This window comes from Balaenoptera borealis (assembly GCF_965194805.1).
Source record: "Balaenoptera borealis genome assembly, chromosome: 15".
Classification (NCBI taxonomy): Eukaryota; Metazoa; Chordata; class Mammalia; order Artiodactyla; family Balaenopteridae; genus Balaenoptera; species Balaenoptera borealis.
The window spans coordinates 76,946,123-76,961,898 of NC_138871.1; the positions used below are offsets into that span (position 1 = coordinate 76,946,123).

The 15,776-nt window shown below is 41.5% G+C and overlaps 1 long non-coding RNA gene and 1 pseudogene across 4 annotated transcripts in view; one reads left to right on the top strand and one right to left on the bottom strand.

The window, feature by feature from the left end:
• Nucleotides 1-15,776, bottom strand: part of LOC309612582 — a 38,418-nt gene that overhangs the window by 19,774 nt on the left and 2,868 nt on the right. Inside the window, exon 3 of one of the 3 annotated variants that reach the window (XR_014235292.1) lies at nt 10,993-12,991. The exons of the other annotated variants lie outside the window; for them this stretch is intronic. This is a non-coding gene — a long non-coding RNA (uncharacterized lncRNA). Of the gene's footprint in view, nt 1-10,992; nt 12,992-15,776 lie in introns of those variants that run through there. 3 annotated transcript variants of the gene reach the window in all.
• Nucleotides 13,009-15,164, top strand: LOC309612581 (nucleosome assembly protein 1-like 1; annotated as a pseudogene). The gene is made up of 2 exons: nt 13,009-14,105; nt 14,362-15,164. The product of its transcript is annotated as a nucleosome assembly protein 1-like 1 (transcript).

Sequence of the window (15,776 nt, forward strand, 5' to 3'; positions counted from 1 at the left end):
TAGAAGGTTCTATCATTAAAAGTAACAGCAGGGACTTCCCTTGTGGCACAGTGGTTAAGAATCCGCCTGCCAATGCAAGGAACACGGATTCGATCCCTGCTCTGGGAAGATCCCACATACCGCGGAGCAGCTAAGCCCATGCGCCACAACTACTGAGCCTGGACTCTAGAGCCCACAAGACACAACTACTGAGCCTGTGTGCCACAACTACTGAAGCCCGCACACTCTGGGGCCTGCGTGCTGCAACTACTGAGCTCACATGCTGCAACTACTGAAGCTCGCGCACCTAGAGCCTGTGCTCCGCAACAAGAGAAGCCACCGCTGGGCAAAACTGAAATCTATACGGAAGGTCATTAGAGAAGGGCAGGTGGAATTCAGGGGCATGGATGGAAGCTACTGTCTACAGGTAGAATTTCTTCTTCCCCAGGAAGCCTAAGCTCTGCATTTGAGGCTTTTCGAGCAATTGACTCAGGCCCACCCAGATTATCTAGGATAATCTATCGTACTTAAAGTCCACTGATTATGGACTTTAATCACATCTATAAAATGTCTTCACTGCAACACCTAGGTTAGTGTTTGATTGAGTAAGTGGAGACTATAAATCAAGCTGACAGGTAAAAAAGTAGTCACAACAGAGTCTGCCTGTTGGCCTCAGTCTAAGACATGTCCATGGAGTCCTCCTGAGAAGTCTGGACCAGTAGGTGAGGTAGCAGCTGGGGCATCTGAGGGATGGGTCCTACTGCGATGGGTGAATGGAGGGGCCCAGCACAGATTATCCAGCACTACCCCGGCTATGCACCAGATGGGATTTTACACCATGGGATCCCAGGATGACCAGAGCATCAGAGCTGGGTGAGCCTTTAGACACTCTTAGTCAAACTCTCATTGTCCACTGAGAAAACTGGGGCCCATATCACTGAAACAGCCAAGACCAGCCAGAAAAAGAACCAAAATCTCCAGCAAGAATGGGGAAAGGAATTAGAAGACTGAGAGGATGGAGAAGCAAGGAAGAAAAAAGGCCTGATGGAGAAGGAAAGGCAAACAGATCCTCAAACCTCTGAGTCGAAAGAAACCCTGGGGCTCCCACAGTCCACCCCCTCATTTCACTGATGGGAAAACTGAGGCCCTAGGAGGGGAAGGAACTTCCTCAAGGTCACTCTGTGAGTTCAGGGTATAACTGGAACTCAAGCCAAGCCCATGTCTCCTGGGGTGGTGCTGGGTCCCCTGCTGCCCTCCCAGGCAGCTGGAGCCACTAAAGGCTGCCCTCTCACCCTGGGGCATTTGGAGACTGGCATTCTTAGAAAAGAAGAATCAATTTATTGGTCTTAATAATTAGTTTAGGAACCAGAGAGCTTGGGGACTGTGTCATGAGAACAATCCCAAACTCAGTCTCTGACCTGAAAAAACATAGCCACCTCTGTCCTGTGGCCACAGGTGACATCCCCACCCCTGGTCATGCATGCCAAGGGCACCAGGGAAGGGCTAGGGGGCTTGGTGCTGGCCTGCCCCATCCCACCCTCCTACTTCTCCCAGAGGGACACACGGCTCAGAACAGGTGTCCTGTGGATGGCAGTGTTGGGGCACGCTCCTCTTGCTCCACCGTGCACATGGCAACACGGAGCACAGAGGAATCATCGGCTCAAGGCCAGGCAACAAGGTACTGACTAAAATACCGGCCCTCTCATTCTCAGTTCAGCATCTTTGCTTTTGTTTGTTTTTTTCCCATTGTTTTTCACCCACTTACAATTGATTCCAGCAGGGCAGCCCAGCACACAGGCAGTGCTGTGAAAGTGTCTGAAAGTGTTTTTACTGCATGTTAGTTGCCCGATGGAAGGTGGGCGGGCTTGAAAGGGCCCAATAATGTACCATTTAGCTGCTCAAACTCTTACATTAGAGGACAAGCATTCAAGTATGGTTTTGAGGTCCCATGCTTCAATAAAATAAAGAAAAAAATCACAGAGAGGAATACCATGGGCCTCTGGGAGAAATGTGAGCCTGGGCCTGCTCCGAGGTTGCATAAACAGTGGTTATGACCATGACTAATCCAAACCCCACTCAGAGCTTTGCAGAGTGCGTCAGCTCTCCCTGTGGCTCGTGAAATCCCTGCTAAAAACTGAACCCTTTTAGGGAAGAGGAAACTGACCTTAGCATGGGCAGAAAGCCGCTGTGCGTCAAGTCACGCTCCTGCTCGGAGACACCCTGTGTCAGGAAAGGTCACATTGCTGAATGACTAATATCTGTACCAGATGCCAAAGCTGGGCAGAATCGGGTTTGCAGAGCTCTAAAATAGATGCTCTTACAAGACTAAACCGTGCATTTATCTGTGATTCAGGGTCAATGACCCCTTTTCTGGATTGCCCATCCATCAGCAAATATTTATCAGGCTGGGCTTAGCGCTAGGTGGTTTGGTGTATAAAAAGATTTACAAATCTGTCCTGGCCCACCAGGAGCTGTCTAGCCGAGGTGGTAAGACAAACTCGTACACAGATACTGAACAAAACCAGCCTGGGTCTGCAAGTGAGTGGCGCCCTCTGGAGTTGTGCATCATGGCAGCCCTGGCCACGGTGGTCAAGGCAAGGGAGCTCAGAGGAGGAGTAGATCCCAGTGGGCTGGGCCGGCCGGGGAGGATGGCTGTTCAATGCCCAAGTCCCTCCTCTTCCTCTCTACTGCTGGCAGTCACTGGCTGGGCCTTTTGCCAGTGACAGAGGGTAGGAAGGCTGGTGACGGGCCTGGTGAAGCATCTGAAGAAGGAGGGCACCAGCATGACAGGAAAGCCACGTTCAGCATTCATGCAGATTTCCTTGGCATCTTCCGCTGCACCACTCCGTCATGGCCAGCTGGCCCCTTGGCAAGTGCCGTCCAGCAGGCTTACTGGAGCCAGCTCTCCACAATGCTTACCGGGGCCACTTGCCACTTCCCATTCCTCTAACCAATTATGTGATGTAAGGGACCAAAGTAGTGATAGCTTTTCCAAGTACCTCCCCTGATGCCTTTCCAGAGGGGAAGATTTATCTAAAAATTGTACTAAAATTTTACCATGGTAGCTTAATTCCAATGGAGTTAAGTAGCACCCACCCTGGCTCCCTTTTTTTGAAATGCCAACAAGGAGGTGGGCGTACTTAAGTTGCTATTACCTTGGTGTGAATTGTTTGTTCAGCTTTGCTGCATCAATAGAAACTGGGTGGTGGCCGGTGGTCCCCTCCTTGGGTCTGCCTGCTCTGTGCTCTGCTGGAAAGTGTACCTCCTGAGAAGCCCACTGCCCTATGTCCAGCAACTAGGCAAGAGGCACGGAACGGATTCTCCCTCGTAGCCCTCAGAAGGAACCAGCCCTGCAGACACCTCGATTTCAGACTTCTGGCCACCAGACCCATGAGACAATAAATTTGTTGTTTAAGCCACTCGGTTTGTGGTACTTTGTTACAGCAGCCCTAGCAGACTAATGCCTATGGCTTCTCTGTTTAATTATTTGTGTAGACCCCTTCCTCTGCTACTCTGAAATAAATCAGGTTCCAGGAGGACTCCTACCTCCAGTCCTGCTACCCAAGTCCATGGATAAGAGGAGACACACACCTTCTCTTCAAGGTGACTCCCTCATCTTAGGAGGCTTATGTTTGCTGATGCTTCCTGGACTCTGCTGCTGCTGATTGGGCCTCCCACCGCATCACCACCTCCTTCTTTCTGGTTTCTGTCTGATTTCAGCTGCTGTTAGCAGCTCCGATTCATATTTTGAAGGCTGTGGATCTGCTCCCAACTTTGCTGAACAAAAAGCTCATTATTTGGCCATCGTTCTTGATGCTTTTGTATGACTTGAGAAAAACCAGACAGATTCTAAACCTATGTCACTGCGTTCATCCCAGAAGTCCTGAAAGTTCAGATTTAACTCCACAAGCCCAAGTAGTGATTTCAGCTAAGTGCATGGAAAGTCATTTTCCCACGGTGATAATTACATAGCATTTTTCATCTTCACGGTACTTGGGCAACACTTAACAATTACTCCTTCTAATACCTGGAGCAATTACAAATAAAAATCACACATTTTTATTTGGCTAAAGGAGATAATTACCAATATTAAGAGACAAGGAATACCTTGAGGGACTGGAGGTGAATAATTAAATTGTGGTAGAAATATTTCAAGGCCTGATTGCCTTCTGTTTTCATGAGAGTAAAAAGATTGAAGCTTCATTAGGGGGACTTCCCTGGTGGCCCAGTGGTTGAGAATCCGCCTGCCAATGCAGGGGACAAGGGTTCAAGCCCTGGTACGGAAAGATCCCACATGTCGCGGAGTAACAAAACCCGGGCACCACAACTACTGAGCCTGCGCACCTAGAACCTGTGCTCCGCAACAAGAGAAGCCACTGCAGTGAGAAGCCAACTCAATGAGAAGCCCGTGCACCGCAATGAAGAGTAGCCCCGGCTTGCCACAACTAGAGAAAGCCCACGCGCAGCAACGAAGACCCAATGCAGCAAAAAATAAATAAATAAAATAAATAAATTTATTTTAAAAATTAAAAAATAAAATATTTATAAATTGATTTAAAAATAACAATGATAAATCCATTAGATGTTAACATAGACAACATAATTTTATGAAAAATAACTATATTTTTCAAAATAAAAAATTATCAAGAAGATTGGCATTGTTTTATATTTACTTATGAATTTCTGTGATTTTTCCTTTTTTGGGGGGGGAGGCATGCAGGGTATGCAGGGTCTTAGTTCCCCAACCAGAGATCGAACCAGTGTCCCCTGCAGTGGAAGCGCAGTCTTAACCACTGGACCGTCAGGGAAGTCCCTGAATTTCTGTGATATATATTTTTTTTAAGATTTATTCATTTTTTTATTGATTGATTGATTGCTATGTTGGGTCTTCGTTTCTGTGCGAGGGCTTTCTCTAGTTGTGGCAAGCGGGGGCCACTCTTCATCGCGGTGCGCAGGCCTCTCACTATCGTGGCCTCTCTTGTTGCGGAGCACAGGCTCCAGACGCGCAGGCTCAGTAGTTGTGGCTCACGGGCCTAGTTGCTCCGCGGCATGTGGGATCTTCCCAGACCAGGGCGCGAACCCCTGTCCCCTGCATTAGCAGGCAGATTCTCAACCACTGTGCCACCAGGGAAGCCCTCTGTGATATATTTTGATGATAGCAAAGATATCATTCAGTTTGTTATAGATTATTTCCTACTGTTGTTTGCCCTTAGTTAGTTCATTTTCTTTAGTATTTTTCCTTATTCCAAAGCACAATTTTGGGGAGGAGGGGAAAAGAAATTAATTTATAACATAGCTTAAATGTTCTACTGACTTTTACTAATAAACTACTCTATGAAGCAGAATTCAAATTTCCAGATTTCTGGGAATTCCCTGGCGGTCCAGTGGTTAGGACTTGGTGCTTTCACTGCCGGGGCCTGGGTTCAATCCCTGGTTGGGGAACTAAGATCCCACAAGCTGCACAGCATGGCCACAAAACAAAAACAAAAACAAATTTCCAAATTTCTTTATCTCTGTTAAACTTCTTTCAGGTATATAATAAATTCCTTAAGTACTATACATATTAACATAGAAGGGAATAACAATTCTATTGAACTGCAGGCTTTGGGCAGACCACTAATTATTTCTATAAAGTAGTTGTGTTGTTTTGAAGCCTCCATCCTGCGTGATTAAGAGGCAAACATTTCAACAAAACCACAAAATGTGCCAAGTGGGACTTTTTAAAGATTCACATGCCATCAAGAATTTATAAGAAAAAAAACATTTGAGGCGATGGTTATGGGAATGATTTGAGCAAATGAAATGAAGTTCTTTTTCAAATATTTCAATAGAATATTAAAGGAAAGCAGCTGGGTTCTATTTTATTAAGGAGTATTTCCAGCCAAAACAATGTTTGCTTTATGAAGATGATGTGCGGACAGACTATCTTGAATATTCCAGCTATATTTTCCAGATGTCTCAGAACTGATAAGATAGTCTAATGAGGAGTCTAGTAGGGATTTGAATTGATGTTTCACTAATCCTTTTATTTCTGGGAAGTAATGAATACATCATATTACAGGTTCATTCATCTGCTCTAAATGCTTTTATTGACAGTCAGATTTTCCTTGGTAGAAGTCTTTAAAAATTATTCCCTTCAAGAAGGCTATGGTTAAAGTTGATAAAGAAGTATAATATAGAAGAACACATTTTAACCATAAATTATGGTGTGAAAGGTCAAATTAAAATAACATGTAATGATTTTTATGTTTATCTTAGTTCAGTTTTTAGCGCTTGTTATCACTGGTGGATTTGTTTATTGGTTTGGTTGCTCCCTTCTTTTTTTTATTTTATTTAATTTTATTTTAATAATTTATTTTATTTTTTATTAAAAACTTGTTTTTCTTTCTTTTTTCCTCCTTTTTCTTCTGAGCCGTGTGGCTGACAGGGTCTTGGTGCTCCGGCCTGGTGTCAGGCATGAGCCTCAGAGGTGGGAGAGCCGAGTTCAGGATATCGGACCACCACAGACCTCCCAGCCCCATGTAATATCAATTGGCAAGAGCTCTCCCAGAGATCTCCATCTCAACACTGAGACCCAGCTTCACCCAACGGCCAGCAAGCTCCAGTGCTGGACACCCCATGCCAAAAAATTAGCAAGACAGGAACACAACCCCACGCATTAGCAGAGAGGCTGCCTAAAATCATACTAAGTTCACAGACACCCCAAAACACACCACCAGATGCGGTCCTGCCCACCAGAAAGACAAGATCCAGCCCCACCTGCCAGAACACAGGCACCAGTCCCCTCCACCAGGAAGCCTACACAAGCCACTGAACCAACATCACCCACTGGGGGCAGACACCAAAAACAATGGGAACTATGAACCTGCAGCAGGCGAAAAGGAGACCCCAAACACAGTAAGTTAAACAAAATGAGAAGACAGAGAAATATGCAACAGATGAAGGAGCAAGGTAAAAAATCCACCAGACCAAACAAATGAAGAGGAAATAGGCAGTCTACCTGAAAAAGAATTCAGAGTAATGATAGTAAAGATGATCCAAAATCTTGGAAATAGAATGGAGAAAATAAAAGAAATGTTTAACAAGGACCTAGAAGAACTAAAGAGCAAACAAACAATGATGAACAACACAATAAATGAAATTAAAAATTCTCTAGAAGGAATCAATAGCAGAATAACTGAGGCAGAAGAACGGATAAGTGACCTGAAAGATAAAATAGTGGAAATAAATGCCGCAGAGCAGAATAAAGAAAAAAGAATGAAAAAAATTGAGGACAGTCTCAGAGACCTCTGGGACAACATTAAACGTACCAACATTCAAATTATAGGGGTCCCAGAAGAAGAAGAGAAAAAGAAAGGGTCTGAGAAAATATTTGAAGAGATTATAGTTGAAAACTTCCCTAACATGGGAAAGGAAATAGTCAAGTCCAGGAAGTGCAGAGAGTCCCATACAGGATAAATCCAAGGAGATACATGCCAAGACACATATTAATCAAACTGTCAAAAATTAAATACAAACAAAAAATATTAAAAGCAGCAAGGGAAAAGCAACAAAAAACATACAAGGGAATCCCCATAAGGTTAACAGCTGATCTTTCAGCAGGAACTCTGCAAGCTAAAAGGGAGTGGCAGGACATATTTAAAGGGATGAAAGGGAAAAACCTACAACCAAGATTACTCTACCCAGCAAGGATCTCATTCAGATTCGAGGGAGAAATTAAAACCTTTACAGACAAGCAAAAGTTAAAGAGAATTCAGCACCACCAAACCAGCTTTACAACAAATGCTAAAGGAACTTCTCTAAGCAGGAAACACAAGAGTAGGAAAAGACCTACAAAAACAAACCCAAAACAATTAAGAAAATGGTAATAGGAACATACATATTGATAATTACCTTAAATGTAAATGGATTAAATGCTCCAACCAAAAGACATAGACTGGCTGAATGGATACAAAAACAAGACCCATATATATGCTGTCTACAAGAGACCCACGTCAGACCTAGGGACACATACAGACTAAAAGTGAGGAGATGGAAAAAGATATTCCATGCAAATGGAAATCAAAAGAAAGCTGAAGTAGCAATTCTCATACCAGACAAAATAGACTTTAAAATAAAGACTATTACAAGAGACAAAGACGGACTCTACATAATGATCAAGGGATCAATCCAAGAAGAAGATATAATAATTGTACATATTTATGCACCCAACATAGGAGCACCTCAATACATAAGGCAAATGTTAACAGCCATAAAAAGGGAAATCGACAGTAACACAATCATAGTAGGGGACTTTAACACCCCACTTTCACCAATGGACAGATCATCCAAAATGAAAATAAATAAGGAAACACAAGCTTTAAATGATACATTAAACAAGAGGGACTTAATTGATATTTATAGGACATTCCCTCCAAAAACAACAGAATACACTTTCTTCTCAAGTGCTCATGGAACATTCTCCAGGACAGAACATATCTTGGGTCACAAATCAAGCCTTGGTAAAATTTAAGAAAATTGAAATCATTTCAAGTATCTTTTCCAACCACAGCACTATGAGGCTAGATATCAATTACAGGAAAAAATCTGTAAAAAATACACACACATGGAGGCTAAACAATACACTACTAAATAACCAAGAGATCACTGAAGAAAACAAAGAGGAAATCAAAAAATACCTAGAAACAAATGACAATGAAAACATGATGACCCAAAACCTATGGGATGCAGCAAAAGCCGTTCTAAGAGGGAAGTTTATAGCAATACAATCCTACCTTAAGAAACAAGAAAAATCTCAAATAAACAATCTAACCTTACACCTAAAGCAATTAGAGAAAGAAGAACAAAAATACCCCAAAGTTAGCAGAAGGAAATAAATCATAAAGATCAGGTCAGAAATCAATGAAAAAGAAATGAAGGAAACAATAGCAAAGATCAATAAAACTAAAAGCTGACTCTTTGAGAAGATAAACAAAATTGATAAACCATTAGCCAGACTTATCAAGAAAAAAAGGGAGAAGACTCAAGTCAACAGAACTAGAAATGAAAAAGGAGAAGTAATGACTGACACTGCAGAAATACAAAGGATTCTAAAAGACTACTACAAACAACTATATGCCAATAAAATGGACAACCTGGAAGACATGGACAAATTCTTAGAAAAGCACAACCTTCAAGACTGAACCAGGAAGAAATAGAAAATATAAACAGACCAATCACAAGCACTGAAATTGAAACTGTGATTAAAAATCTTCCAACAAACAACATCAAAACAACAAACAACCCAATCCAAAAATGGGCAGAAGACCTAAAAAGACATTTCTCCAAAGAAGATATACAGATGGCCAACAAACACATGAAAGGATGCTCAACATCACTAATCATTAGAGAAATGCAAATCAAAACTACGATGAGGTATCACCTCACATCGGTCAGAATGGCCTTCATCAAAATATCTATAAACAAAAAATTCTGGAGAGGGTGTGTAGAAAGGGGAACCCTCTTGCACTGTTGATGGGAATGTAAATTGATACAGCCACTATGGAGAACAGTATGAAGGTCCCTTAAAATACTAAAAATAGAACTACCATATGACCTAGCAATCCCACTACTGGGCGTATATCCTGAGCAAGCCATAATTCAAAAACAGACATGTACCACAATGTTCATTGCAGCACTATTTACAATACTCAGGACATGGAAGCAACATAAGTGTCCATCGACAGATGAACGGATAAAGAAGATATGGCATATATGTACAATGGAATATTACTCAGCCCTAAAAAGAAATGAAATTGAGTTATTTGTAGTGAGGTGGATGGACCTAGAGTCTGTCATACAGAGTGAAGTAAGTCAGAAAGAGAAAAACAAACACCATATGCTAACACATGTATATGGAATCTTAAAAAAGAAAAATGGTTCTGATGAACCTAGGGGCAGGACAGGAATAAAGACACAGACGTAGAGAATGGACTTGAGGACATGGGGAGGTGGAAGGGTAAGCTTGGACGAAGTGAGAGAGTAACATTGACATATATACACTGCCAAATGTAAAATAGATAACTAGTGGGAAGCAGCTGCATAGCACAGGGAGATCAACTCCATGCTTTGTGACCACCTAGAGGGGTGGGATATGGAGGGTGGGAGGGAGATGCAAGAGGGAAGCGATGTGGAGATATATGTATGCATATAGCTGATTCACTTTGTTATACAGCAGAAACTAATGCAACATTGTAAAGCAATTATACTCCAATAAAGATGTTAAAAAAAATAACATGTAATGAAATAATATCAGTTGGGATGGGAGTAGGGATGAGGTAGAAATGGGATTATAAAAATCTGCAGGGAAATATTAAAACAAGAAAAAAAGATAAAAATCTGCAGGGAAGCTTAGAGCAGATGTAAGAAATCTTTTTCCGGGTGCTAATATAATTTAAACAGTCTATATTAAAAATATCATTAGCTTTCTACCTCATACTACTTACACAAATAAATTTCAAATCAATTATAGCTAATATTTATTGAATGTTGACACTAGGCCCTGTTGAAATCCTTAATGTGAATAAACTCATGAAATCTTCACAGTACCCAACAGAAAAGTATTATTATCATCTCCGTTTTATAGTCCATTTTATAGGAATTGGAATCTGCTCCTATATCTTGTTAATCTGCCTTCCATGTCATCACTGCTTATTTTTTCCCTCTTGTGCTGGGCACTGGTTCAATTTATCATTGCAGTCTTCTAATTTGCCAATTTTCTCTTTAAAAGACTCAAGAGTTTATCAATTTTGATTTAATTTCTGTGTATGGTATGAGGCAGAAGTCCAAATTCATAGTTTTGCATGTAGATGTCCAGTTGTTCCTGTACAACTTGTTCAAAAAACTATTTTAACCCATTGTAATATCTTGGCTTCTTGGGAGTTCCCTGGCGGCCCAGTGGTTAGGACTCTGCGCTTCGCTTTCACGGCCGAGGGCGTAGGTTCAATCCCTGGTCGGGGTCCCCACAAGCTGCACGGCGCGGCCAAAAAAATAAATAAATAAAAAATCTTGGCTTCTTTATCAAAGATCAATTGACCATAAATATAAATATAAAGGTTTACGTCTGAACTCGCAATTCTATTCTATTGACCCACATGTCTAGCCTTATACTAGTGCCACACCCTCCTGACTATATAGCTTTGTAGTAAGATGTGAAAAGTGGAACTCCACTAACCCTGCTCTTTTGCAAGAGTGTTTTGGCTATTCTGAGTCCCTTGCATTTTTTTTTCTTTCTTTTTTTTTTTAAATAATTTTTATTGGAGTATAGTTGATTTACAATATTGTGTTAGTTTCAGGTGTACAGCAAAGTGAATCAGTTATACATATACCTATATCCACTCTTTTTTAGATTCCTTTCCCATATAGGCCATTACAGAATACTGAGTAGAGTTCCCTGTGCTACAGAGTATGTCCTTATTGGTAATCTATTTTATATAGAGTAGTATGTATATGTCAATCCCAATCTCCCAATTTATCCCTCCCCCCTTGCAATTCTATATGCACTTTAGAATTAGCCTGCCAATTTCTCCAGAAAAACACAGGTGGGATTTAGATTGGAATGGCACTGAATCTGTACATCAATTTGGGGAGTATTTCCATTTCAACAATATCGTTTTCTAATCCACAAACAAGGATGTCTTCCCATTGATGTAGGTCTCCTTTAAACTCTTTCAACAGTATTCTCTCTCTTTTCTGTCTGTAATCTCTCCCTCTCTACTGGCACCTTCCCGTCAGCATATACTGTAGTCAAGTTTCCATCACGTTAAAAGAAAAGAAAAATAAAACAAACTTTCTGGACTCGAATTCCCTCCAGCTCTCATCCTTTACCCCCTTCCTTGACAAAACGTCCTGAGAATGTGGTCTCTCCTCATTGTCTCCATTTTCTCTCTAACTTCTTACTCTTCAGTCAACTGCAGCTTGGCTTCAGTCCTTACCTCTCCACTAAAATTGCTCTTGACTAGATATCCAAGATCTTGTTCACTTCAACGAGCATTTTCAGTCTCCATCTCACCTCTTACAGCATTTTATACGTTAATTGTTCTTAGTGTTAGAAATTCTTTCCTGGCTTCCAATTAACCACCTCCTCTTGTTTTCTGTGTATTCCCTAGCAGCTCCGCCTCATTCTCCTCTGAAGTTCTCTCTGCCACTGTCCATCCCATAAATGTTGGTGTTTTTCAGGGTTCTGTGTCAGACCCTTTTCTTTTCTCATTTTACCTTCTCCCAATTGTGACATTTACAAAATGACTCTCCCATAAATATCACCAGCTCAGATCTCACTCTTGAGCTTTAAGCCCACTTATCCTGTTGCTAAGTTGACAAGTCTCTTGGAGAGCCTTTAACCATAACGAATTCAACATGCCCATTCCCTAGTTACACCTTGTCTTCCACTCCCAGACCCCAGCTAGTATGCATCTAATCAGTTGCTCAAGCCAGAACTCTAGAAGCCACTTTTGACTCCTCTGTTTCCCAGTCTCATCCCTTCTGTCACCAACTCTGTCAATCATATCTACTGAATAAAAATAACTAACAGTTATCTATAATTTATGAGTTTTAAATAGCTCCAAAGACAAAGAAAAGCACAGAGACTTTAGAATCAGATAATCCAGAAAGGTGAGTTAGACAGTGTACCCAGTTGGCTTTTGGGTCCATGCCAAAACCTTTCCCAACTTTCCCCTACACTTTTCAGGTCTCCTTGATCTGGTTCAAACTTTCCTGTCTGACCTCAGCTCTTACCCTTCTCTTCCCATTCCTCTCCCAACCCCACATTTCTCTAATTGTACTAAATTTATTTCAGATTGGGATATGCTAGCTGCTATAAAAAACAAACCCCCAAACAGTATTGATTTATCCCATTAACATTTATTTCTTATTTGTGTTACCATCCAGTGTCATCTTGTGGCTTCCCCTTATTTGGCGATTCAAGTGCGCAGGCTCTATCTGGTGACTCTGCCGTGCCCCAGGGCCTCAGAGTTCTCTGAATTTAGCCAGCGGAGAAAGAGGGAAAAGGAGAGTAAAGGTATTATGGGGGGAACTATCCCACCCTTCTTAAAAGCCCTGGTCCTGTTTGACTCATGTCATTTCTGCTCATATTCCATTGGTGATAACTATTCAGACAGCCACCTTGATAGAAGGGACGCTGGAAAACGGATGCTAGGTAATGTAGCCCCTGGCAGGGCAGACACCATTTCTGCTACACAAACATCCCCTACTCTGTCCTCCCTCTCTCTCCACTACACTTTTTCCATAGTATTGCCTCTGACTTGGTTCAGGCTTTCTCTGTCCCCAGCCTTGTTTCCTTCTACTATCAGCTTAGGTATCACTTCCCCTGGGAAACCTATCCTGATAGGTTAGGTATTCTTGTTCCGTGCTCCCATAACACCCTTTATTACCCTGTGATAGCAGATAGCGTGTCTACCATAGTGACCATGATGGCCGACTATCTTTTCCCCTCCAGACTGTAAAAAACTACGGGGAAAGGCACATTGTTTGTCTTGTTCATTCTCGTATCCCCATCACATGGTATATCAATAAAGATGTGCTAAAGTCACATCAGAGGAAAGAAGTGTTGTTCTGAGGGGGAAAAATGGGCGGGGAGAGAAAATGGTTACTGGGGACCGGAGAGCTGCAGGAATCAGGCCGTGACAGGGTCGGGGACTAATGAGCGCTCGCCGTCAGGATGCTGTGAGCCGGGACCAGATGGCTGACCTCCCCCCAACCCCCGCTCTCACCCTTCCCGGTACCACGCAAGGGGGACGAGATTTTTGGCGTTCATACAATATGGCAGACATTGACAACAAAGAACAGTCTGAACTTGGTCAAGATTTGGATGATTTTGAAGAAGTAGAAGAAGAAACTGGTGAAGAAACAAAAATCAAAGCGCCTCAGCTGACTGTTCAGATGATGCAAAATCCTCAGATTCTTGCAGCCCTTCCAGAAAGACCTGATGGTCTGGTAGAAACACCAACAGGATACATTGAAAGTTTGCCTAGGGTAGTCAAAAGACGCGTGAATGCTCTCAAAAACCTTCAAGTTAAATGCGCACAGATAGAAGCCAAGTTCTATGAGGAAGTTCATGATCTTTAAAGAAAGTATGCTGTTCTCATGGACATATATACACTGTCAAATGTAAACTAGATAGCTAGTGGGAAGCAGCCACATAGCACAGGGAGATCAGCTCCGTGCTTTGTGTCCACCTAGAGGGGTGGGATAGGGGTGGGAGGGAGACACAAGAGGGAGGAGATACGGGGATATACGTATATGCATAGCTGATTCACTTTGTTATAAAGCAGAAACTAACACACCATTGTAAAGCAATTATACTCCAATAAAGATGTTAAAAAAAAGTGTGCTGTTCTCTATCAGCCTCTATTTGATAAGAGATTTGAGATCATTAATGCCATTTATGAACCTACAGAAGAAGAACGTGAATGGAAACCAGATGAGGAAGATGAAATTTCAGAGAAGCTTAAAGAAAAGGCCAAGATTGAAGATGAGAAAAAGGATAAAGAAAAAGAAGACCCCAAGGGAATTCCTGAATTTTGGTTGACCGTTTTTAAGAATGGTGACTTGCTCAGTGATATGGTTCAGGAACATGATTAACCTATTCTGAAATACTTGAAAGATATTCAAGTGAAGTTCTCAGATGCTGGTCAGCCTATGAGTTTTGTCTTAGAATTTTACTTTGAACCCAATGAATATTTCACAAATGAAGTGTTGATAAAGACATATAGGATGAGGTCAGAATCAGATGATTCTGATCCTTTTTCTTTTGATGGACCAGAAATTATGGGTTGTACAGGGTGCCAGATAGATAGGAAAAAAGGGAAGAATGTCATTTTGAAAACCATTAAGAAGAAGCAGAAACACAAGGGACGTGCAGCAGTTCGTACTGTGACCAACACAGTTTCTAATGACTCTTTTTTTTGCTCCTCCTGAAGTTCCTGAGAGTGGAGATCTGGATGGATGCTGCTGAAGCTATCCTTGCTGCGGACTTTGAAATTGGTCACTTTTTACGTGAGTGTATAATCCTAAAATCAGTGTTATACTTTACTGGAGAAGCTATTGAAGATGATGATGATGATTATGATGAAGAAGGTGAAGAAGTGGATGAGGTAATGTTTGCCAAATCAGCAAATAATTCTGTATAACACACTGAGAAGCAAATTGAGTGACTTATGTATTCCTTTGCTATAAATCATTACTCCGTGATATGGGATAAAAACGTTTTTGGAAAAAAATATGATTTTAGAATTCTACAGCCAAACAATGTATGTATGAGGTTTCAATAAATAAATTGCAAAACTCAAAAAAAAAATGTGCTAAAGGCATGTGAATAAACTGAAGCCATTATTTTAAAAAGTAGGTTAAACTTTGCTATTTGAAGAGCTCCAAATTTGCCCTAATTTCTTTTATTGTGGATGTTTCTACATGATTTTCTCCCAGAAATAACCACAAAAAAAAGATAAGCCGTTAATAATACCTTAAAATTATTTTCTCCTCCAAAATGGCATGCATATTAGATAAAAATTCTTCAGACAAAACTTCCATAATCATATTTTTCCCCCGTAATCAACAGTATGTATGTTCTCTGGTGATTGACACTTAGCCACCATCTCATGGTCCAGAGTCCTAGCACAGGGAAAGCAGATCTTAAGAGCTGATGTGATGCCATGTTAAATATATTTAATTTGGAATATGGATTGATTTTGGCTCATCTAGATAAACCAGGTAACTTTCCCCCATCTTATCTTTCTATTCTA